This window comes from Pinus tabuliformis, chromosome 6, assembly GCF_031772625.1.
Source record: "Pinus tabuliformis cultivar Carrire ecotype Pingquan chromosome 6, CPIR1, whole genome shotgun sequence".
Taxonomy (NCBI): Eukaryota; Viridiplantae; Streptophyta; class Pinopsida; order Pinales; family Pinaceae; genus Pinus; species Pinus tabuliformis.
In genome coordinates, this window is record NC_142292.1 from 950,959,255 (window position 1) to 950,984,469 (window position 25,215).

The 25,215-nt window shown below is 36.2% G+C and overlaps 2 pseudogenes; both read right to left on the reverse strand.

Moving 5' to 3' along the window:
- Nucleotides 1–532: 532 nt before the first annotated feature.
- Nucleotides 533–20,300, reverse strand: LOC149262106 (two-pore potassium channel 5-like; annotated as a pseudogene).
- Nucleotides 20,301–21,070: 770 nt separating this feature from the next.
- LOC149262107 (protein EXORDIUM-like 2 pseudogene) lies at nt 21,071–22,263 on the reverse strand (annotated as a pseudogene).
- Between the last annotated feature and the right edge of the window lie 2,952 nt (nt 22,264–25,215).

Genomic DNA, 25,215 nt, shown 5'->3' on the forward strand with positions numbered 1-25,215 from the left:
CGTGACGATTTTGCCTCAGTCGCGCCTTTCAAATCCTCCACTCAGCGTACAGGTTCCTTTGTCCTGTAGCTCTGATACCATGTTAAAAAGTGATGTTGGAATTAATAAAAAGAACCCACTGGTCAACTCTACGAAAGAGATTCTGAACCAGGAGAGTCTGGCTCTGCAGAAAGATTTACATTGTCCATGTACATCACACATTATGTAGCAATCATAAATTTAGGGAAACTAATTCCTATCCTGAGGTCTCATGAAACAACTCACTATTCTAATATATTCTCCATTATCTCTAACAAATCACCCCAGAGAACCCTGCATATGCCCCTTTTCCATATATTCTCATGCATGCCGACACCGCTTCTAGCAGTGCATTTGCATCGCCTTGGAAGTAGCTAGTGTTGAAGGGATTGGTGACTGCTCCAACAACAGTGGCAATGTTAATGATCATCCCATCGATGCCCATGTCACCGTTAGGTGCCACCAGAGGAGGAGTTTGGGGTTTGTCAATGGGCTGATGAAACGGCCACGCGCACTATCCAGGGCATTGGCTTCCAAAGTTTCCAACCCACGCATATGGAATGAGCTGTTGTTGCTTCTTCTCCTTCCCCATCATTCTACTCCCTGTCAACTCCCTCCCTAGTAACAAATTGAGATTTTCATGGAATCCACAAGAACTCACGCTGAATCCTTCCACTGCAACATCCTCAGATGTAAGAACCAAATATACAACACTCTCATCATTATTCTCTAGCAGAGGCGGAGCTCTCGACTTAACATCAGCTTCAACCAAAGCAGCAATGTCAGACCTCTTGAGCGATTTTCCAAGGGAATAATCTTGATCCACCTTCTGCTTTCCAAGAATTATAGCACTGGAGGGGGCAGCCTTGTTAGAGGCGACAACCCTATACTTCTACGTGGTCTTCCACTAGGTGGACGCTGAGGGTTGATTTGATGTATTTTCTCCAAGAGATTGCAGAAAATCAACGATAATGGAACATTGAAGAGAGGTGAATTTACCATACCGAATGAGATGGACAGAGATTACTCCACTACTAGAAAGCAGAGGACCGTCATGGGAAGTTAAAACAACAGATGGCTCTTCCACCAAGGCAGCAAAAGATGCACATAATATCGCCATACACACTGTGATTTGCAGCATGGCAGTAAGTTGAAGGCGCGAAACAGAACCAGCCATTTTAGGGAAACAGTGACTATCTATCTATGAGAGAGCCAACGGATGCAAACTCCTCTGATAAGGATCAAGAAACAAACTGCGTCAACGTCAAGAACAAAGGAGCGGAAAATCGTTCAATTTGGAAATTTGCAACTGAAAACAACAGATGAATGAAAAAGGAAAAGAGGGATGATATATATAAATAGGGGTTAGGGTTGAAGCGAGGACGTGGTTTGGAGAGGGGCGTCGTGTTGGCATGTGGAGTAGTTTGGAAAGTTGCAAATGCGTTCATTCAGGAGAAGGGATGTGTTAGGTATTGAGTTGAAGACGTTGCCTCCCTCTTGTGCGCTCCTGCTGGTTGGCAGTGGATTTTATTGGAGACAACTATTCCACCGATGGGGCCACATGTATGGACTCGCACTCGCCACTCATCCATTCCATGGAAACAAGCAACAGTGGCATTCAAAAAAGGGGCAAATAAAGTGGTTATCCCACAATGTGATGCCGGGAACCATGAAAACGTGCATGAAAAAGAAGAAAAGGGGGATGAGATATGAGATGGCAAATGCTTTGGAAATGAGGACGCGGGGGCGATGTGGTGGCATGCATATAAGTAGGGCAAGTGGTGGAATCGGGGAAGCGGCTTAGAGGGGCGTCACTCTGGCAAGCATATATTTATTTTTATGGTAGTATGATGGAAGGGAGTATGGAAATGTAAGTAGGGCAAGTTGAGGGAGAGAGTGGTGCCTTGCTGGAAATCATAAATTAATTTATATTTATCATGTGGAGTGAAGTCGGTGAAGGGAAAGTTCTGCATGCGTAGCTAACCCATTTGTTGGAAAAGTGGTGTATGCAGTAATTTCTGTTGGAAAAGGGGATATATTTAATGGTTTATATGCAAGTCAAATACATTTCCAAGTCTTACTATTTTTGGTGAATACGTTTATGTTGAAGAATATACAAATGCAAAACATTATAAAGCCTCAACTAGTTTTATAGTGAAAATTACAATGGATTGAAATTATTATTTTATTAATTTTAAAGTTACAATGAATCTGCACTTGTCAATACAATAACCAAAAGCAGACTTGAGACTGTGTTTCACTAAGAAGCAAAGACAATTTTCTGATGGGAGGTGTAACAAGGAGTTTAAGAGAAAATTTATATATGCAAAGTCATGTGGTTTTATAAGGATAAGTACACCTGGCACTTTATTTTGAAAACAGTGGCAAAGAGGAGTGACAATATACATATAATTGAAAAAGTTGTTTGCAGTTGAGAATTAAACTGTTATTCACACTTTCATAGTGACATGATCGGTTTGTGGGTCACTGGTTCGATTTCTTTGTAGCACTTGTATTCATATCATAGTTACCAAGTTCGAGTTCGAGTTCGAATACAAATTCAATTTGATGAGAAAAAAAAATAAAAAATAAAAAATATATATATATATCTATATATATATATATATATATATATATATATATATATATATATATATATATATATATATATATATATATATATAAAAAAAAAATTGATTAATTAATTAAAATTAAAATTAAAAAATAAATAAAATTGACTGTCTAAAACACAATACGGAAAAAAGTCAGGATTATACATTTTATAGCTACTAGAAAAAATGTTCTTTTTTCAAAATATTAGAAAGTTTAGCTCTCTTTTAAGCTCATTGCCCCTTGGTAGACTTCTATCTCTCTTTAATATGCAACTTGAAACATTTGTTAATGTTAATTGAACAAAATTTTTATTTTTGTATATAATAGTTTATAAATCTACCTAAACCAAAGCAAAGACGCAAAGTTGTATCTTTTTAAAGGTAAATTAGTAACCTCTTCCTCTAAGAGGTAGTGGTTTTCATCCTCGATGTTCCTATTCTCACATATATGGCAAATCCTTTCCATCCATGGCGTTTTAGGAACTGCCCAACAACCTGTTTCACTATGGAGCTCATGAGAATTCGTTCAAATCTTTGCTATATTAATTTTCTTCTTTGAGCTAGTTAAAATAAGAGATATTTTTGATCTTCTAGGGTGGGGTTGATGACCTTCTTATAATAACTTAATTTTATTTTAGCCACTAAATCTTTCTCACACCACATTTTTTCTTTGAACTTAGAAGTAACAATATCTTAATGTTATTTATGTTTTGCAATGCATCATTCTTGTTGATCTCCCAATAGTTTAACCAAACCCTTGTGTCTTTATGCCACCCCCGATTGAGCCTTAGGTGGTTTTGGCTGGAATTTAAAGCTAGCTTAGGAAGTCTATGATCGTCTATGTTATTGAGTTTGTGCTTGTACAACAGAAACCTAATCATAGCTAGGCTCTCAATAGGGGAAAGCCCTGCTTCTATAAGGAGAATAGGATAGGGTGTATTACTTTTAATTTTCAGGTTATAAGTTATAAAACGCTTCTGGATTTGCTCAATCTTTCTCCATGATTCTCTGGAGATGCTGCAACCCCAAACCTCATAGCCATATAAGATAACAGGAGTGACTAAAGTTTCAAAGAGGAACTTCTTTTTTTCCCACATTACGAGGTTTGTTGTTTTACAATTATTTTCAAGACCAAAATAAGCTTTCCACCCCCCATTAATCCTTTTCTCAATGCTATGGTTCTAGTTGAGCTTGTGATGAATATCAATTCCTAGGTACTTGTAAGAATACACTTCCTCCAAGTTATTATTGTCAAACATAAAATTAGCGTAACCGTCCTTCTTAGATTTGATAATCATAACTTTTGTTTTGTCAGTGTTAACAGTCATACCCATGGTAGAGAGGAAATCCTTAAGAAGCCTAAGTTGCTTATCAAGATCAGATGGGCACCTTGCCAAAAGAACAATATCGTCAGCATAGAGAAGAAGGATGATGACTATCCTAGCTAAGATCGTGCCATCACATCCTGCTTCCTCTAAATAGCCTTCAAGCTTATCGATGTAAATGCCAAATAGGTTACGGGAGAGGGGGAAACCTTGTTTAACTCTGATGTTACACTTAATATCTTTCGACCACCCCTCATTGCTCTTTAGCTTGGCAATTACATTCTTGTATAACCTTATAGTGGCAACTCTCAACTCGAGAGGAACCTTTAGCTCTTCTAATCTATTCCAAAGGTTGTATCTAGGAATCGTATCGAAAGCCTTTCTAAAGTCCACAAAGCAACAAAATAAATTGGATTTATCATTACGACATTCCTCCGCAATGATCCTAAGCGTAACGAGGTGGTCTGTTGTTGAGTGATGCCTTCTAAAACCTTCTTGGCCTTTAGCCCGCTTACCTTCACTTTCAAGCCATATGCTTAAATTATTTTCCAAAATACTACCATATAACTTGGCTAAGAGAGGGCTGATCATAATTGTTCGATAACTAGAGGGGTTATTTGTATCTCCACTTTTAAAAATAGGGATAATGAGGCTCTCAGTCCAAGGTTTACGGAACCCTTGCTTGACTGCTTGATTGAAAAGCTTGTGGATATTGGGGATGAGGACATGACCTCCAATTTTTAAGATTTCCGCTTGGTAACCTTCAATGTCCTTAGCTTTCCCATTAGCGAGGTGATTAACCCCAAACTTACTGTCTTCTAAAGAGACTTTCATTGTGAGCAGGGTTTCCAAATTATCCATGCATTTGGAAATTCATAAAGCTTTTCAAGATAGGAATTCCAATCGTGAAGAGCAATTTTATTATTATCTTTTGTCTTCCTAGTCAGAATCTACCTCCAAAATTTCTTAGGAGCTACCTTAGAGAGGTGTAAGAGATTCTCCTGTCTTTGACGAATGTATTGCCTCTTTTTCCTTTTAGTTAGGACTTTGTATATTTTTATCCTGTCAATTTTAAGAGATTCATCAATAGCTTCCTTAATTGCTCTCCTCACACTTTTACAGTCTCTGTCATACCATGGATTGGTTTTGCTATTTCTTTTATTATTTGAAACTTCAATTAAGAACTTGTTAATAGAATATGAGAGGGTTGTAGTAAAATTATGATAGAGGTCTTCTATGTTGTCTATACTAGATAAAGGAAGCAAATTAGTTTTTTAATTCATTTAGAAAGAGATCATTTTTATTTCTATCAAATATTAAGTTCTTTTGGCTGTAAGTATTATTTTCTGTGGGAACTCTATGCAATACAAAATTAAGAGTTATAAGTAAAGGCCTATGATCAAAGTCAGGTTCATGGTCATTTAAGATGTCAAAATTTATTATTTCGTTGTATAATGGGAGATTGGAAATAACGTAGTCTACCACGCTACTACCAAGTCCATGGATGCAGTTCATCTTGCTAGAATTGGGCCACTTCTTTAGACCATTGCAAATTATGAGATCCTGAGCACTACAGAGCTTGACTAGCTCCAACCCAAAAAAAAAATTCCCCGAGGTCTTCAGAGCTCCTTTTGTACCTACTAGCCAGAGCAGGGTCTTCGTCTAACCAAAGATGATTAGGGTTGTAATGATTGCTTAGAATAATAGCTTGGTTGTTTGAAGTTCGAGCATTAAAGTCACCTATTAAAAGGATATTACCATCATTCCTTAGGCTAGAAATATCATTCTCTAAACCATTCTAAGGGTTAGTTTTATCTAGATTCTTCTTCTTATAGAAGTTAGAATTGATGGAGGGAAAATAACATATTGCTATGTAGGACTTTTTATTATTAATGCCTCTGATCTCTATCCAACTATATTGGTTGTGAGGGTCGTTTTTATAAATCATAGCATGGGGGGAGATGTACTTAATGTAACAAGCCATTCCCCCAATGCCTCTATGGGAGGATCGCTTTTTCTAGGTATACCATAGCGTAAAGCCATCTATGTTAGGGGCCTTTGTTCCATGGGAAGCCCCGACAGTTCCAAGAAAGGATCCAGAGCATGTTTAATTGCTATTGATTACTATCTTTTTGGTTTCTATCTCGAATAAAGGCTTTTCTATTTCTGATTATTGCCCATTTTCCTTCCTTTCTAGTTTCTTTTACCTTTTGAACCTCCTTTCTTAATTCTGCTTGATCTTCTGGAATGATATCTTCATTTATGAATATTCTCATTCCTTTGAGACTTGAGGTTTTACTAAGTATGTCATACTTATGATCAGTGGAGCTCACCTTTATGTAGATTAGTCTTCCTTTATTCTCGGTTAATTTCCCCACCCTTGTTGCTTCTGTGAGACACACTGTGTCAATTTGTAATCTATTATCTAATTCTATCTGGGCTAAGGCTAAATTATCCTCATCTACTTCCTCTTTTAAACCAAAGATTATAAGGTTCAAGGCCCTTTTGTTACGTTCATGGTCTAATTCTATTATTTTTTTCGTTTCATCTTTAATTGGTTTGATATCTAACTTATCTACCACATTATTTAGGGTGAGGTAGCTATTAACTTTTTATTCTAGTTCTTTAATCATGTCTTTCATTTTAAGACTCTCTAAAGTATCAGCATCTCCTTGCTGGGATGGTTGGTTAGTATCTTGGTTTTGTTTTTCTATAACCTACAATCTAGTCTCCATTGCCTCCATTTTATTCTCTAGTAGTTCTATTTTATTTTCTATTTGTTTTGGGATCGTGTCTTCAAGAGATGCAGATTTATTTTCCAGAATGGCTTCTAACTCTTTTTGTAGCCTGGCTTCTCTTTCTTCTCTACGTTTCTCTAAAGAATCTATATACTCATAAAGGCCTTGTAGAGTAACTGTGCTAGGTCTGCCCTTGGTAATCTTTGGTAATTATGGTGAAATATTCATACTTGAAATTATATGAGCAAATATGTATTAGAAAAATAAAAGGATAAGGAATGTGTGCACTTGATATCAGCAAACCTAACTGCAGATTTCCTATGTCCACCGCAGCCCGTAGACCAAAGAATATATAGAGTATGTTTTTAACTCTTTCACCGAGCCTCAGAACTCTTTCACCGAAAAATATATGTGAAGAATATATAAATTACGTGTTTAACTCTTTCATCGAGCCTTAGAACTCTTTCAACGAAGTATATATAGAGTACGTGTTTAACTCTTTCACTGAGCCTCAGAACTCTTTCACCAAAGAAAATATGCGAAGAATATATAGAGTATGTTTTTAACTCTTTCACCAAGCCTCAGAACTCTTTCACCGAAGAATATATAAAGTACGTGTTTTTATTATTAATTAATAAAAACACGTATTTTATATATAAATAATTTTAAATATATAAATATATAAGAATATAGTTGTTATTATTTATATAGTTATTAATAACCATAAATAATTAGTCTTGAAAAAAATACACATAGCAATTATTAATGTTGTTGATATGCATTGGTGTATATCAACCACATTGGTAAATGTGGTTGTGCTAGTGTATAAATCTACCTAAACCAAAGCACAAATCTATCTATTTTTTCCACACCATTGAGATTAACAAATGAGATTCTCTCAAATTAAGGGGAATTTTTTTAATATAAAATATTTGATTTTTGATTTTTTAATTATCGATAATAAGTTATCTCAACGATGAGATAAAGATAAAGATATCAATCGTGCCTTATAGATAAAACTAATGGAGTTCACATGTACTCCCAAACTATATATAGATGTATAAATATACATATGTATAAATAATGAATAACTTCCACAAAATATTGGTGATGAGTCCTTTCCCAGTCACGTGCTTCATAGAACATTAGTGCTAGCTCTACATTTCCTACTAAAAAAAACATTTTATAAAGATATTGGATAGTCTAATGCTTGGAGTATGGCTTGTGCATATTTCTCTTAAGAATTTTCAATGCATCAACCACTCTTTTAAATCTCAAGGAGGCCCTTTAACAAGCTAATATGGAATATTGAATTTAGTGCGTGCTTAGTTTCAACCATATTCTCACATACTCATGCAGCTAATTCTGGTCATTAGGGAAATTTTGAGGTCTAAAATGGGCCTCCTAAGAAAAATGTACAACCAAAATAAATTTTATAAGAACCAATAGGATTCAAGATTATGATGTCAACCATGGGGGATGATTCACCATTTTTGGAATAAAAAAGTAAAAAGATTAAAAAATAATAAAATAATAAAACCACTTTTTTCGACTCGTATTTTCAACTTATCTCCCTATGGTTTTACTCAAATTTCAAGGAGGAGTACTCATTGGATGCAAGATTCAATTCCCCATCCAAGGAGTACCCATGTTTCATACTTTTGGTGGAATCTGCTACACGAAAAATGAGAAATACATAAAAACACGTGATTGCAATCATGTTTTTCATATATTTCTCAGTTTTCATGTAGTATGGTCCATTGAAAGTATGCCACATGGGTACTCGTTGGATGAGGAATCAAACTGCATCCAACGAGTGTTTCCGTTCGAAATTTGAGTTAACCCATAGGGAGATAAGTTGAAAATAAGAGTTTAAAAAATAGTTTTTTATTTTTTCCCTCTAAAATTTGATGATGTAATCTAATCTTATTTTATTATTTCCACTCTTATTTTATAATTTTCTTAGGGGGGCCATTTTAGACCTCAAAATTCCCCTAATGTAACCCTCATAGAAAAAACCTTGGATAAAAATCATTATGTAAATTGGCATAAGGGGATAGATTCATTACATGCACATCTAGCAGTGGAAGAACCTAATATGCATGACACATTTCTTGTTTTGTTACCATTTTTTTATTGGATGTAGTACCTCGAGGAAAAGTATTGATATACTTTAAATCATGACAAGGGACACATTTAATATAATTTGATGGACAAGAATTCGTTCCTTCTAACATATCTTTACCAGATCAACTGTAAAATTGGGAACCACCTAGTTACTTAACTGTTACATCCTAATTGAGACTAATAAGACTTATATTTAGGTAACTTACTTAATGACAAATTTATATTTATATTTATATATTTTTTAAAGTCATATATATGACTCTAATGGAAATAAATGGACTGGTGACACCCTTCCCATGATCAGACTTATTTATTCACCTGAACTATAGGCAGGGTCCACTTAGGTGTCCAATGACGACATTGTAGTCTATACTGATATATCGATCCCTTGTTGGCAGAAGTTCTCACATAAGGCACATCAGTATAATATAAAACAATGCAAGAACTGATAGATAGTTCAATTGTTACCACCATTAACAAAGAGGTCTAACTTTTATATAGGTGGATACATTCACTTTAATTTGACTTAAATCAAAAGGATAAAGAAAAAAAATCCCTGAATTCCAGAAGCGTTGATAGATTTACATCTGTGGACATCGAGTCGTCTAAAATGGATTATATATTTTATCAACATTGTTAATCATTATAAATGTCTTTCACCAAAGAAGAAACTGAAAATTTGGGTTGCCATAAATGCTCTTTGATATTACTAATATGTTAATATTTAATATTGAATTAGTCTTGAGGGTGAATATCCCATGCCATTTGTATATCCTTTGCTTTTGTAGGCAAATTTGACCTTGCTATATTATCATGGGCTTTGATTTGATCGAAAATTGTTGTATATATTCACTGGTAAATCAAGAAACGTTATATGTAATGTATTAAACCAGTTTATAAGCAGTTATTAATTTCATTAAAGAAAAACAGAAATTTGGCAATAAACCTATGGCCTTAGGAACGGAGCTCTAGCTGCCTTCACCATGCAATTGAATATGTGAGATGAGGAGGTGGTCTTCTTCTTTATCCCATGCCCCTTTCTTGGTATGAGCCTTTTCGTACCAGGAAGATCTCCCCATCTTCACAGCGAAAAGTGCTCAGGATTCAGGTTAGGGAACAAGAGCCATATGTGATTTAGCCCTTTCATCCATGCTAATTACTAAAAATTAATGTTAGGGCATATTTTAGCAATCCAAATTATGACTTAAGAAAGCTTGCTCACACTGTCCTCCACACAATGTATTCAAATTTTTTGACTGTAGGGAAATATTACATTTAAACACAAAACTGAGGAACAACATTTTAAGCTTTCATGTTCTTATTATCTCGAAACCCTGCTTAGACAACAATTTCACTTTCAATACCCTTCCCTGACCATAATGAGCATTTATCATACAAGGAACTAGAATTTGTCATTATAAGTTATGATATCTATTTTTTATTTTTTTCGACTAATCTTCTTCAGAATGCCTATGCTAGATGTGATCTCTCTTCCCAAGTCTCCTTTTTCTTTTGTCCTAATTTGATCGAATTTCTTTCCCTGATAGAGCTCTTAAGGTCCAAGTGTTGAACATAGGAACTCTGATACCACTTGCCACATCTCCAGTTCAAGACCCTTCTCATATATATATATATATATATATATATATATATATATATATATATATATATATATATATATATATATATAGATATATATATTGCTTAATTATATCAATTTTCGATAGTTGTTGTAAGGGTAATTTAGAGTTAAAACTAAGGACTAGTAATACTCTTCCTTTACTATTGTTCTTTGTAATTGTGGAGAATCTTCTGTCCTCTTTTACTGACCTATTTATTTCTCCAGTTTACATGTGCCATCTATCACCCAATACTCTCAACTCCTCTAGTCTTTTAAGGAGACATATATTTATTCAAATTTCGAAGGGGCAATGATACTTAACTTTTTGAACCTCACATCGCTTGCAGGCAATTCTCATTCTTTGATTGCAACATTACGGCATGCCATTTCACCAGCCCACGTTTTTTTATACCAGTCCCCAATAGCTCCAAAAGCCAACTCCAAACATTGACTGTGTGAAGAAAAAATAGGATGTTTTCAAACCATTTAACATGACGCAACCAAATTCTTGGATTCCTTCCTACCCTAGAACAAGTACACGCTTTTAACGCATTTCCTCACATAATCGTGTTATTGTGTACTCTCTCCTCTAAGTTCTGATAGCAAAATAACGATTCTATAATGCGGAATAAATACTTAAAAGAGTCGAAAAACTTGAATACCCAAGAAATCATACCTCTGGCCATTGATGCTACTCACACTCCGATGTATTTTGTACACAACTACCTAGATCTTTTACACCACCTCAACAACACTTTATGCTTTGCCGAGATTGGAAACCAACACCCTTCTAAATCTTTGCTTTGCCTGTATTGCCTGTCGTGGAAATTGACGATGGAAGAGAAGATGGAAATCGCATAACGAATATCTGCAAGCCCAACAAAATAGTGGCATGGTATTGCCCTTAGAGAGACTAACAATTACTGTGATGTTAGAGCCAAATGGAATGGATGAAGTCTCACATGTGACCAGGGCAATTATCGTGCAACATGCAATATCAGGATTTGTCAGACAATCAAATGGGCATCAATAAAGAGTGGAAGTTACATGGGAAAGTGTGGACATAAATCAGTTAGACCACATCAAAAATGCATGCTACACCACACAGACATATATACAAATTCTCCACACATAAAACTAATGCTTCCCAATGAAAATAAAAGCCTAAAAGCAGCAACGCTAAAAAACCTATGGTCGAATAAAAAATAGAGCAAAAAATACAAAGCCCTTAGATTTACAAAAATTCACCAGACACTATCATTCGTGTGGCACTTCCAAGCTCTACTCACTCTAACTTGATGGTGTAAGGCTAAAGGAGATTGAATGAATGAGCTTGGGGACCAAACAGAGGTATATATAGCCAAGCTTCCATCAAGCTTCTATTAGCTATGTGTCAAGTGTTCCACAGAACATGGTAGAGATGCAGAGAGAGTAATGGACCACTCTAGGAGCTCCCAACAAGAAATTAATTAACTGAAGATAGTTTCCGTAATTAATGGAATTGACGGCAAATGGTGCCCGTAATAAATCGGTGGCCGATGGTTTCCGTAATAATCAGCGGCCGTAAGGGAGCTAACATTCTCCCACTTGGTCCATACTTCCAAACTAATGTCTCATTTTAAAACCCATTGATAATCTGTATTAAGTAATAGATACATGAATCATTGCGATAAGTCCTCTAATGACGAGTATTATCTTCCATGTATTACTATGTATTTATTTCTATTATAATTTATGTGGCAACAATTTCTTAATGAATAAACCTTATGTTTATTGTTGGTCCTACACAGATGAATTCTCTCAAATCAAATTAAGGTGCACATAAGTATGAGAAAAACATCACAATAATTAATAATTTCATTAAAATAACATTGTCCATACAATGAGAAACTACATAATGGAACCAAGTCCAATATTCATTACATGATCCTTGAATTTAAATGGTGGCATGCCCTTAGTCAAAGGATCAGCAATCATCAACTCAGTGCTGACATGCTCAATGACCACTTTCGTTTCTTTAACATGCTCCCTTATAGCTAAATACTTAATGTCGATGTGTTTATTTCGACTCCCACTTTTGTTGTTTTTAGCCATAAAAACAACAGCTGAATTGTCGCAATACATTCTCAATGGCTTAGAGATAGAATCCATAATTCTAAGCCCAGAAATGAAATTCTTAAGCCATACACCATGTAAAGTAGCCTCAAAACAGAAGACGAACTTGGCTTCCATAGTGGAAGTGGCAATCAAGGTCTACTTGGCACTCCTCCATGATACAACTCCACCGACCATCATAAAAATGTATCCTGATGTTGATTTGCGTGAATCAACACATCCAGCAAAGTCAGAATCTGAGTAGCCAATTACTTCCAAATTGTCTGTCCATCTATGCATAAGCATGTAGTTTTTGGTTCCTTGAAGGTACCTCATTACTTTCTTTGCAACTCTCTAGTGGTCTAAACCTGGATCACTCTGATATCGTCCCAACATTCCCACAACAAATGCAATGTCAGGTCTTGTGCAGACCTGAGCATACGTTAGGCTTTCGACAGAAGAAGCATATGGAATGTTCTTCATTTGTTCCCTTTCAAAGTCGTTCTTCGAGCATTGGTTCAAGTTGAACATATCACCCTTCACAATGGGAGCTACACTTGGTGAACAATCCTTCATCCAAAATCTCTCTAAAATTTTTTAAATATAGGTTTCCTATGACGGACCCAAGACGCCTCGAAATCTGTCTCTATGGATCTTAATGCCAATGACATAATATGCCTCACCCATATCCTTCATATCGAAATTTTTAGAGAGGAATTGTTTCATCTCATGCAGCAAACCCTTATCATTGGTTGCTAGCAAAATTTCATCCACATATAAAACAAGAAAACAGATTTTACTCCCACTAACTTTCAAGTATATACATTGATCCATAATGTTTTCTACAAAACCGAATGAAGAAATTACATTATGTAATTTCAAATACCATTAGCGGGATGGTTGTTTTAAATCGTATAATGATTTCTTGAGCTTGCAAAGCAATTGTTCACCATCACTAGAGGGGAATCCTTCAAGTTGTTTCATGTAAACCTCCTCCTCTAGATCTCCATTGAGAAATGTCATTTTCACATCCATTTGTTGCAACTACAAGTCAAAATGGGCTACTAATGCCATAATAACGCACAAGGAATATTTCTTAGATACAGGAGAGAAAGTCTCTGTGTAATCGATTCCTTCTTTCTAAGTGAATTCCTTAGCAACGAGTATTTCCTTGTATCTCTCAATGTTGCCCAATGAGTCTTTCTTTGTCTTAAAGACCCATTTACATCTAATGGCTTTTGCTCCATTAGACAACTCAACAAGATCCCAGATTTTGTTACTCTTTATAGAATTCATCTCTTCCTTCATGGCATCGTACCATAATTCTGATTCTTTGCAACTCATGGCTTGTGAAAAGACTTGGGATCATTTTCAGCTCCAATGTTGTAGTCAGATTCTTGCAGATACACAACATAATCATCAAGAATTGTTGATCTCTTTGGTCTAATATATCTTCTTAATGTTGTACCGTCATCTTCCTAAGAAGTATGTGGTTCAACTCGTTGTTCAAAAGTTCTTGGAAACTCTTGAACTACCTGATCTATTAGAATGTCGTCAGCAGCTTGTGGAACTTCAAAAATTGGTTTTTCAACACCAGTTTGTACTTGAGGGGTGTTTTGAACAATAATCAATCTATCCCTTGAAGTGGAAGGTTGATATTCTGAATGATCCTTCTCAAAAACTATGTTCTTGTTTTGATCGCTCCCACTAATCAAGTCATTTTCAAGAAACTTTGCATTTCTTGATTCCAAAATCCTAGTGCTATGAGATGGACAATAAAATCTATAACCTTTAGACCTTTCAGCATATCCAATGAAATACCTACAAATGGTCCTTGGGTCCAGCTTCTTCTCTTGTGGATTATATATTCTTACTTCAGACGGGCATCCTCAAATGCGCATATGTTGCAAACTCAGTTTCCAACCTTTCCATAATTCAAATGAAATTTTAGGAACAACCATGGTTGGAACTCAGTTTAATATATACACTGTCGTCTTAAGTGCTTCAGTCCACATGGATTTAGGAAGATTGGAGCTGCTAAGCATAATCCGCACCATGTCCAATAATGTTCGATTTCTTCTTTTTGCTACACCGTTCTGGTCGGGTGAAACAGGCATGGTGTATTGGGCAACAATCCCATGCTCTTGAAGAAATTTTGCAAATGGCCCAGGTGCTTGTCCATCTTCTATGTATCTACCACAATATTCTCCACCTTTATCTGATCTCACAATATTAATTTTCTTTCCACATTGTTTCTCTACTTCAACCTTAAAGATCTTAAAGGCATCTAATGCTTCGTTCTTTTTATGAAGCATGTCGAGATACATATATCGTGAGTAATCATATATAAAAGAGACGAAGTATCTCTAACCATGTGAGTCCATGTTTGGACTACATATATCAGCATGTATGATCTCTAATATGTCTAAACTCCTATTGGCACCTTTCTTTGACTTGTTGGTCTTCTTTCCCTTTATGCAGTCCACACAAGTCTCAAAATCAGTAAAATCCAGAGTATTAAGTACCCCTTCATTTACCAATCTTTTAATTCTTTCTATGAAGATATTACCTAATCTTTGGTGCCATAATTTAGAGGAATCTTCATTACTAACACATCTTTTAGTGCCAGTGTGAACATGCATTGAATCATAAGTGACATTGTTTTGTAAATTAATGCAGTAAAGACCATTAGACAAAATACCATTCCCAACACAATCAGATTTATAAAATAAACTGAAAGATATTTTTGAAAAGTTGAAGGAATATCCAAAAGGTACAAGTCTTGAAACTGAAATCAAGTTTCTAGAAAAACTTGAAACATAAAAGGTATTTTCTAATTCTAAAACAAAGCCACTACTTAAAGTTAAATAGCATGTTCCTATAGCTTCCACATGCGAGCCCATCTTGTTTCCTGATAATATGCTTTGCTCACTTCCCACTAGCTTCCTTAGGTTTTGCAAACCCTGCAAGGAATTCGAAATGTGAATTGTTGATCCAAAATCAATCCACCAGGTGTTAATATTGACATTAACCATATTAGATTCATAACAAACAAACGAGATTGGATTACCTTTGTCCGCAAGCCATTTCTGAAATTTGGTGCATTCCTTCTTCATGTGTCCCTTCTTTTTATAGAAGAAACACTTGGAATCCTTTTTGATATCAGCTTCAGGAGGTACTTTACCTCTCCCTTTCTTATTGGCTTGAGATTTTCCGTTTCCACGCGTTGTCAGCATTGCACTTTCTCCCAGTTCCATCACTAGTCTCCCTTCCTCTTAAACACACATGGTCATGAGTTCATTAATTGACCATTTATCCTTATGTGTGTTGTATGAGATTTTGAAGGGTCCGTATTGGTGTGGAACGGTGTTCAAAATTTAGTTCACCAGGAAAAACTCCAATATTTCAACCTCGAGTTTCTTTAATTGAGCCATAGTGTCCCTCATTTGCATGATGTGCTCGCATACACCTTTCACACTGGTGAGCCTTAGGGATGAGAACTTCATGATTAGGGTTCTTGCTAGTGCCTTGTCTGAAGTGACGAATTGATCATCAATGGCTTTCAGCAAGTCTCAGACCTTTTCATGCTAATCAACGGAACCACGAATACCAGCTGAAATTTTAGTCTTAATGAACATCATGCTTAGGCGATTAGATCGTTCATAAAGCGTGATGTCTGCTGCAGTGTTGGTATTAGTGAGTGTTGATGGTTCATCTTTCCTAATAGCATAGTCTATGTCTATCCACCCCAAATGAAGGAGAACTCTCTCCTTCCAGACTTATAGTTATCTCCTTTAAGTTCAAGGATATCACAATGAATTTCAGAGAAATTTCCAAGTTGTACAACTGCATAAAATTAAAGATTACATGCTTATGTTAAAAATGAGGCCTAAAAATAAAATTCCATGCTTTACCAATGTAAACCATGCTTAAAAATTGAATCTAATGACATAAAAATTGTTTGTGGACTAAATTTTCAGTTCAAGCATATTCAATTATTATTTATGATAGAATTTATCAAATTATTCACTTAATTCATAATTCTAAAGGGTATATCATGATTATAATTTGATATAAATTCTATCTTAGATTTGAACTTTATGATAAAACTATTAATTCATAATTCTTGTGGGTAAGTTATGAATATTTTATCCTAATTAATTATATAAATATAATAAAAATTTCTGTGGGATAAAATTTATTATATTTAGTATAGTTAATTACAATTAATGTCTAAATATTCTTTATGTGATCCTAATCAATCATAATATATAATATTATTTAATTAGAGATGTTGTGGCTATTCTCTAATTAATTAAAAATTATATTGATCACTAGACATTATTTCTTTTATGCATAAAAATTAGCTTGATATGAGAATAAAAATAAATTGCATAAATAAAACTATAATATTTATGCATAACATTCAACGATGGGTCTCGTATACTCATCCAAAATAGCATGTATTTATAGCAGAAATAATAAATTCATGCAAATTAAAAATGAGCATAATTAATAAATTTGCACAACAATTATCCAAATTTCATATAATTAAACCAAATAAATATTATAAGCATAAAAAAATTGAGCAAAAATTAGACATATTTCCAAATAAATGACTTAATTCAAAAAATCCTCTAAATATGGCATTGAGCCAAACAGAGCATGTCTATAAACACCAAGGCAAATGCTCTGATACCAAATGATAGCAAAATAATGATTCTATAATGCGGAATAAATACTTAAAGAATCGAAAAACTTGAATACCCAAGAAATCATACCTCTGGCCATTGATGCTACTCGCACTCTGATGTATTTCGTACACAACTACCTAGATCTTTTACACCACCTCAACAACACTTTACACTTTGCCGAGATTGGAAACCAACACCCTTCTAAATCTTTGCTTTGCCTGTATTGCCTGTTGTGGAAATTGACGATGGAAGAGAAGATGGAAATCGCATAACGAATATCTATAAGCCTAGCGAAATAGTGGCACGGTATTGCCCTTAGAGAGACTAACAATTACCACGATGTCAGAGCCAAATGGAACGGATGAAGTCTCACATGTGACCAGGGAAATTATCGGGCAACATGCGATATCAGGATTTGTCAGACGATCAAATGGGCATCAATAGAGAGTGGAAATTACATGGGAAAGTGTGGACATAAATCAGTTAGACCACATCAAACACGCACGCTACACCACACAGACATATATACAAATTCTCCACACACAAAACTAATGCTTCCCAATGAAAACAAAAGCCTGAAAGCAGCAACGCTAAAAAACCTATGGTCGGATAAAAAATAGAGCGAAAACTACAAAGCCCTTAGATTTACAAAAATTCACCAAAAACTATCATCCGTGTGGCACTTCCAAGCTCTGCTCACTCTAACTTGATGGTGTAAGGATGAAGGAGATTGAATGAGTGAGCTTGGGGACCAAACATAAGTATATATAGCCAAGCTTCCATCAAGCTTCTATTAGCTATGTGTCAAGTGTTCCACAGAACATGGTAGAGAACTGCAGAGGGAGTAATGGACCACTCCAGGAGCTCCCAACAAGAAATTAATTAACTGAAGATAGTTTCCGTAATTAATGGAATTGAAGGCAGATGGTGCCCGTAATAAATCGGCGGCCGATGGTTTCCGTAATAATCGGCGGCCATAAGGGAGCTAACAAGTTCGACTAAATTCCCATATATCTAACCTCGATTGTACTTTCACCAGAATTATGAATCACTTGGGACAAATTTCACACTTAAAATTCGAGCGTCAGATTATTTGCACTATGCTGGGCCTTACCAAATTTGTCTGTCAAAAGTTAAGCTATAGAAAAGCCTAATCTTAACTCCAATGCTTCACGTGTTTGCAATAGATCTTTCAAGACATTTTTCACTGCATCCTCTCCACCATGTAGAACGCTCAAAGCTTATGCTACTTTGCCAAATCTAAACTTATCCGTACTTTTCATGCCTTATTTTGTGCATCTTAGAACTCTCCCAAAAATTATATTGAGGTTCAGTGTAAGCTGCGCAGAGTTAAATGTTGCAATAATGTACAAATTGATCGAGGAGATGGTTCCAGGGGAAGCATCGATCCAAGCGTTGACCCACTAATTTCGATAAGAGTGCCTCATATGCTCAGCTACATTTCGATATAGATCTACTTCTTTCTCTTGACCACTACGGGAATATATATATATATATATATATATATATATATATATATACCCCAAGCCGTTGAATTACAATTTTATGCATCACTATTTAACTATTTCCCCAAAATCTATTATCTACTTTCTTGAATTGGGTTTTTGGTAAATTCGAAAAGCTTTCAAGAACAAATATGTTTTTATATTTCTATTAATAACAAGTAATGCTTCTTTCTCAAGTCATACAGGTTGTAGAAGAAGAAAAACTAGAAAATAAACCAAAAATAGACTTGCACGAATCATAAAATTAAAAGGGACGAAAAGAATGGAAAGCGAACCTGACAAGCCATTGTTATCAATATTTGCGGCCATCAAATCCTGAACCGTCATATCTCTTTACAGCGCCCATTTTGCAACCAAACTGTAGCTACTATCAATCCTTTCTTCTGTCAAATGAAAAAATGCTTGCGCAAAAGCAAGGTACTTACCAGAAGCCATATCGTTGCAAACAACCGACCTGTCAGTGTCCTTAAGGCATGGTTTCCATAGCCAACCGTCATCACTAACATCATCGACAAGTAGAAAGAATCTATGCATCCCAAACTCTCCACATGGTGCATCACTCTTGCACCCAACACCAATACACAACACAATCACGTCGAGAGCAATTTGCACCCTCCATTTCTGATGCGAATCCTTCTTTTCTTGACATCAACAAAACACTTCTTCGCTATGTCATGGTAGCTTACGTCGACAGATTGGAGCAGGAAGTTCTTCTGCTTATCCCACAACGTATGATACCATTCCACTCAGCAAAATATCAGTAAGCCCAAAACCAACAAACACAACAAGCACGAAAACAACATTGCTATTTTTCTCGTGGAAGTAATATCTTCATAACCGATCATGCACATCATCCCAATGCAAAAATAAAAGGCATGAAGGATGGAACAAGTTTCTTTTCTTGCAAAAAGATCCCTAATGAACCAATAAATGCCTATTGGGAACGAAAGCTATATCAACAACCCCAAAATAGCCTACTTCAAGATAGAAGAAACCAATTTTAACTCCTGCCTCTTAAGGTTTTCTCTCACGTTACCCATTGTCGACATGGCAGGGGCAGTTCTTGAACTGTACAAATTCTTCCTCCCCCCTTTTTAAATGTGAATCCCGTAATTGTTCAATTGATTTTAAATATTTATTACTATCGTCAACAACTACATTTAAGATGAACAAATCATTTTGTTTCTCAGAACTCACTTGTCTCGCAGGCTTATTATCGCAAACTTTCTCTGAGACTTCTTCATTGACTCTGGTTTGAATTCTAGACTTGCTTCCTTCAATGAATTCGACTCCCCGCGATCCGAAGACAATTTTTTTCGAATGCAAGCCTCTCTTTCCATGCCCTGCATTCCTTAGGGCATAGGGGCTTGGAAGGGACAGAAGCATCGTCACTGGTTCTTCTTCCAGCAAGCTAAAGAGCAAACTTTCTCCATGGCCAGACATGGAGTCTCTGCGCATAGGGCTCATATACGCCAGTAGTAGGGCATATATATATATATATATATATATATATATATATATATATATTTGCTTATGCTTTGGCATATCTATCTTTCATAAATGTAGTAATAGACAGTTTTGTGCATACTCATATATAAGAGTGCCCAACCAAAAAGCAAAAAAATTATATAGGCCCTTTATAAAGAGTTTATGCCACTATTCATATGTTTGTTCATTTATCAACGTAGAGATCTTCCAAATTCCCATATTCTCATAAGCCCCTTTTTAGATAAAGAATCAATATCTATGTTCCTATCTGTATTCCTATCCATATAAATATATCAACAAGTGTATGCATATGGCGTTTGTAAGTATCATTGAACTAATTAATAACAATCTTACAACTCCATAAACAATTTTAAGCTTATCATACCCTACAAAGCCAAACAATTAACCATATAGACCAGTTTTCTGTCATGAAAACCTCGATAATCATACCCTACAAAGCCAAACAATAAACCATATAGACCAGTTTTCTGTCCTGAAAACCTCGATAAAGCCAATGTTAGTGGATGTTGATGAAAATAAACCGTTCACAAAAATATTTTTATGGAAAAATGCCATGACAATTAAGTCACATTATATAGGTATTAACCTATAAAAACAAAACGTAAATTTCTGAAATTTAATAAATAAAAAATAAATTTATTTAAAAAAATAAAATTAATAATAATGTAATCCATGAATAATTATTAAAGAATAAAGAATATATATATACAAAGAAGCATCTATCGGCATAATTGATGCTGCGTTGGTTGTGTCTAGATGTGTTCACGGGCATAATTGATGCTGCGTTGTTTGTGTCTAGATGTGTTCACGGCCGCTTCCTCCTTCGCTGTTTGTTTGTGTGAGGGATCAAGAAGTATGGCTTCAAGCACCAAAAACTGGTTATACCAATGCCTTGCAAGACCTGGTTGCTGGATCCCACATCGCAGGCAACAGAAACTCTCGCCCATTAATTCCATGGGCATTGTAGCTTGCACCAGTCGTTTTATCCACCAGAAGCACCCCAGGGAACCCTGGATATGCCCCCTTTCCATATATTCCCGTGCATGCCGACACCGCTTCTAGCGGTGCATTTGCGTCGCCTTGGAAGTAGCCGGTGTTGAAGGGATTGGTGACTGCTCCTGCAACAACAGTGGCAATGTTGATGATCATCCCATCGATGCCCATGTCACCGTTAGGTGCCACCAGAGGAGGAGTTTGGGGTCCGTAGATGGGTTGATGAAACGGCCACGCGCACTGTCCAGGGCATTGGCTTCCAGAGTTCCCAACCCACGCGTATGGAATGAGCTGTTGTTGCTTTTTCTCCTTCCCCATCATTCGGCTTCCTGTCGACTGCTGGCCCGGTAACAAATTGAGATTGGCATGGAATCCACAAGAACTCATGCAGAATCCTTCCACTGCAACATCCTCAGATGTAAGTACCAAATACACAGCACTCCCACCATTATTCTCCGGCAGAGGCAGAGCTCTCGACTTGACAGCAGCTTCAACCAGAGCAGCAATGTCAGACCTCTTGAGCGATTTTCCAAGGGAATAATCTTCATCCACCTTCTGCTTTCCAAGAATTATAGCACTGGAGGGGGCAGCCTTGTTAGAGGCGGCGACCTTGTACTTCTGCGTGGTCTTCCACCAGGTGGACGCAGAGGGCTGATTTGATGTATTTTCTCCAAGAGATTGCAGAAAATCAGCGACAATGGAACGTTGAAGAGGGGTGAATTTACCATACCAAATGAGATGGACAGAGATTAGTCCACTGGTAGAAAGCAGAGGACCGTCATGGTAAGTTAAAACAACAGATGGCTCTTCCACCAAGGCAGCAGAAGATGCACATAATATCGCCATACACACTGCCATTTGCAGCATGACAGTAAGTTGAAGGCGCGAAACAGAACCAGCCATTTTAGGGAAACAGTCACTATCTATCTATCGGAGAGCCAACGGATGCAAACTCCTGTGATAAGGATCAAGAAACAAACTGCGTTAACGTCAAGAAGAGGGGAGCGGACAAACTTCAATTTGGAAAGGTGCAACGGAAAACAACAGATGAATGAAAAAGGAAGAGAGGGATGATATATATAAATAGGGGTTAGGGTTGAAGGCGAGGACGCGGTTTGGATAGGGGCGCCGTGTTGGCGTGTGGAGTAGTTTGGAAAGTTGCAGATGCGTTCATTCAGGAGAAGGGATGTGTTAGGACGAAGACGTTGCCTCCCTCTTGTGCGCTCCTGCTGGTTGGCAGTCGATGTTATCGGAGACAACTATTCCACCGGTGGGGCCACATATATGGACTCCCACTCCCCACTCACCCATTCCATGGAAACAAGCAGCGGTGGCATTCAAAAGAGGGGCGAATAAAGTGGTTACGCCGCAATGTGAGGCATGAAAAAGAAGAAAATGGGGATGAGATATGAGATGGCAAATGCTTTGGAAATGAGGACGTGGTGGCATGCATATAAGTAGGGCAAGTGGTGGAATCGGGGACGCGGTTTAGAGGGGCGCTGCTCTGGCAAGCATATATTTATTTTTATGGTATGGTAGTATGATGGAAGGGAGTATGGAAATGTAAGTAGGGCAGGTTGAGGGAGAGAGTGGTGCCTTGCTGGCAATCCTAAACTAATTTATATTTATCGTGTGGAGTAAAGTCGGTGAAGGGAAAGTTACGCATGCGTACCTAACCCATCAGTTGGATATATTTAATGGTTTATATGCAAGTCAAAGACATTTCCAAGTCTCACTGTCAGGGAAAATTTTAAGAACTCCCCCAAATTTATAAATATAATAAATGGGCGAATCTCCATGGTATATAGGAAAAGTGGAAGGCGATTTTATCAATAATATAATATGTATATATAATTTTTTGGCGAATCTCTCACCAGGGATGGCGAATATTTTACTCAATTATAAAATCTTGTAAGATCTTAGCGAGTCATTCACTAAATAATAAAACTTTGTAAAGTCCTAGTGAATCTTAGCGAATCTTAGCATAGGCTACATGGTGGTTTAATTCCCCCATTTAAATAGGCTACATTCCAGGTGAATACCATGGGTCAATACCATGTGCCATTTTGGTGAATACCATGGGTCAATACCATGTGCCATTTTTATTTTTATTAATTCTAATATTAGGGTTAATAATGGTTATTTGCATGGTATTAATAACAATCTAGTCCATGGTATTTGTCCCATAGTATTTTGGCCATAGGTTTCACCTAAATATAACCCATTTTTTGAGTGTTCATAAATATAAGGTGACATATGGAGTAAATATAAAAAAATGTTTTATTTGTTTACCATACCTCTCGTTTATTTATATTTTTATTAATTTACCATACCTCTTTTACAAATATGGTATTTGGCCCATAGGATTCACTTAAATAAAACCTCTTTATTGAGCCTTCATAAATAGAACGAGGGTTATGGACTAAATATAAAAAGAGGTTTTATTTATTTACGATACATCTAGTTTATTTATATTTTATTTATTTACCATACCTTTTGAGTAAGTATAAAAAGACGTTTTATTTATTTACCATACCTCCACTTTACTTATATTTTTATTTGTTTACACCCTTACATGTATATAAGGTGACTTATGGAGTAAATATAAAAAATGTTTTATTTATTTACCATACCTCTCATTTATTTATATTTTTATTAATTTACCATACCTCTTTTATAAATATGGTATTTGGCCCATAGGATTCACTTAAATAAAACCTATTATTGAAAATGGGCGAATGGATTCACTTAAATAAAACCTATTCTTGAAAATGGGCGAATGGAAGGTTGTAAGTCCTAATTTCAAGGGCTAAATTTACCTTTTTTACCCTCTCCCTTAAAATAAGGTGGGCTATTTGAGGTGATTTGTAAAAATGTACTATGATACAAAATATTCGCCCACTAAAAATTTAAAACCCCTTAATTTCGCCAAAGGGCGAACATTCGCCCCTAAAATTATCCTTGATGAAACAGCTAACCTCTATGTATTAAATCCTATCTATACTACTTCTAACTACTCTAATATATTCCTAGATACTCTAATCTATCTTGCAAGAGCATGATACAGAGGTTTAAACATCATATATATGTTTAGTAGGAGCATGATAAAGAAGGTTAAAAATCATGCATAGATTCAAGTCCAAAGGAATCAATCACTGAATTCACAGCTGGACAAAACTGTATTAAAGCTAAATTGCAATCCAATCACTCATATAGGAATCCACATTCTTCTATGGAATTAAAACTGCAACTTATGTTTAATTTAGTTTCAAATCAGAGACCATTCACAAGTTAACCATGAAATTGAATCACATTCAATTTAACAAGACTAATAGTGAACTGTAAGTCACCAATATGCATAAATATAAATCACATTTACATTCATGCCAGTAACAACACTCTGATCCAAAATAATACAATGAGTCTAAAACTAATGGCTCCTTCTTCCCTAAAAAACAGTCCTCCTTCTTCACAATAAAGCAACATTGTTCTTCTCAAACATCAAAAGCCCTTTCTCCTATTCAGAGGTAATACTAATGCGGCCTTGAGCGACCCTCGGCCTTCCATGACCTCCCCTTGCCTCTTCATCTTCCCACTGTTTCAGATGTGCCAATTGAGTACACAGAGATAGGATCACTAACATGACCGCTGGCACGTAGAAGGCATAACAGCTGGCTCAATTCCTTTCCTGAGGAGGAGGACAAGTGTTGGCAAAAAGGGTGACTGTGTTTTGCCTCCCCATAATGAAGACTGGGATAGCTCTGCTTACGGAATGCACAGGCAACACGTGGGCTCCTGACCCAGAATGCTTGCATCCAGACCCTTAAACGCAACGCTTCTGCATCCATGGCTCTTTGTATCCCCTCCTACGTCCTTTACTTCTCACCTGTAGAGATAGCTATCATTAGCTTCATAATTGTGAGCGATATGACAAAGATATTTACATGAAACACAGATG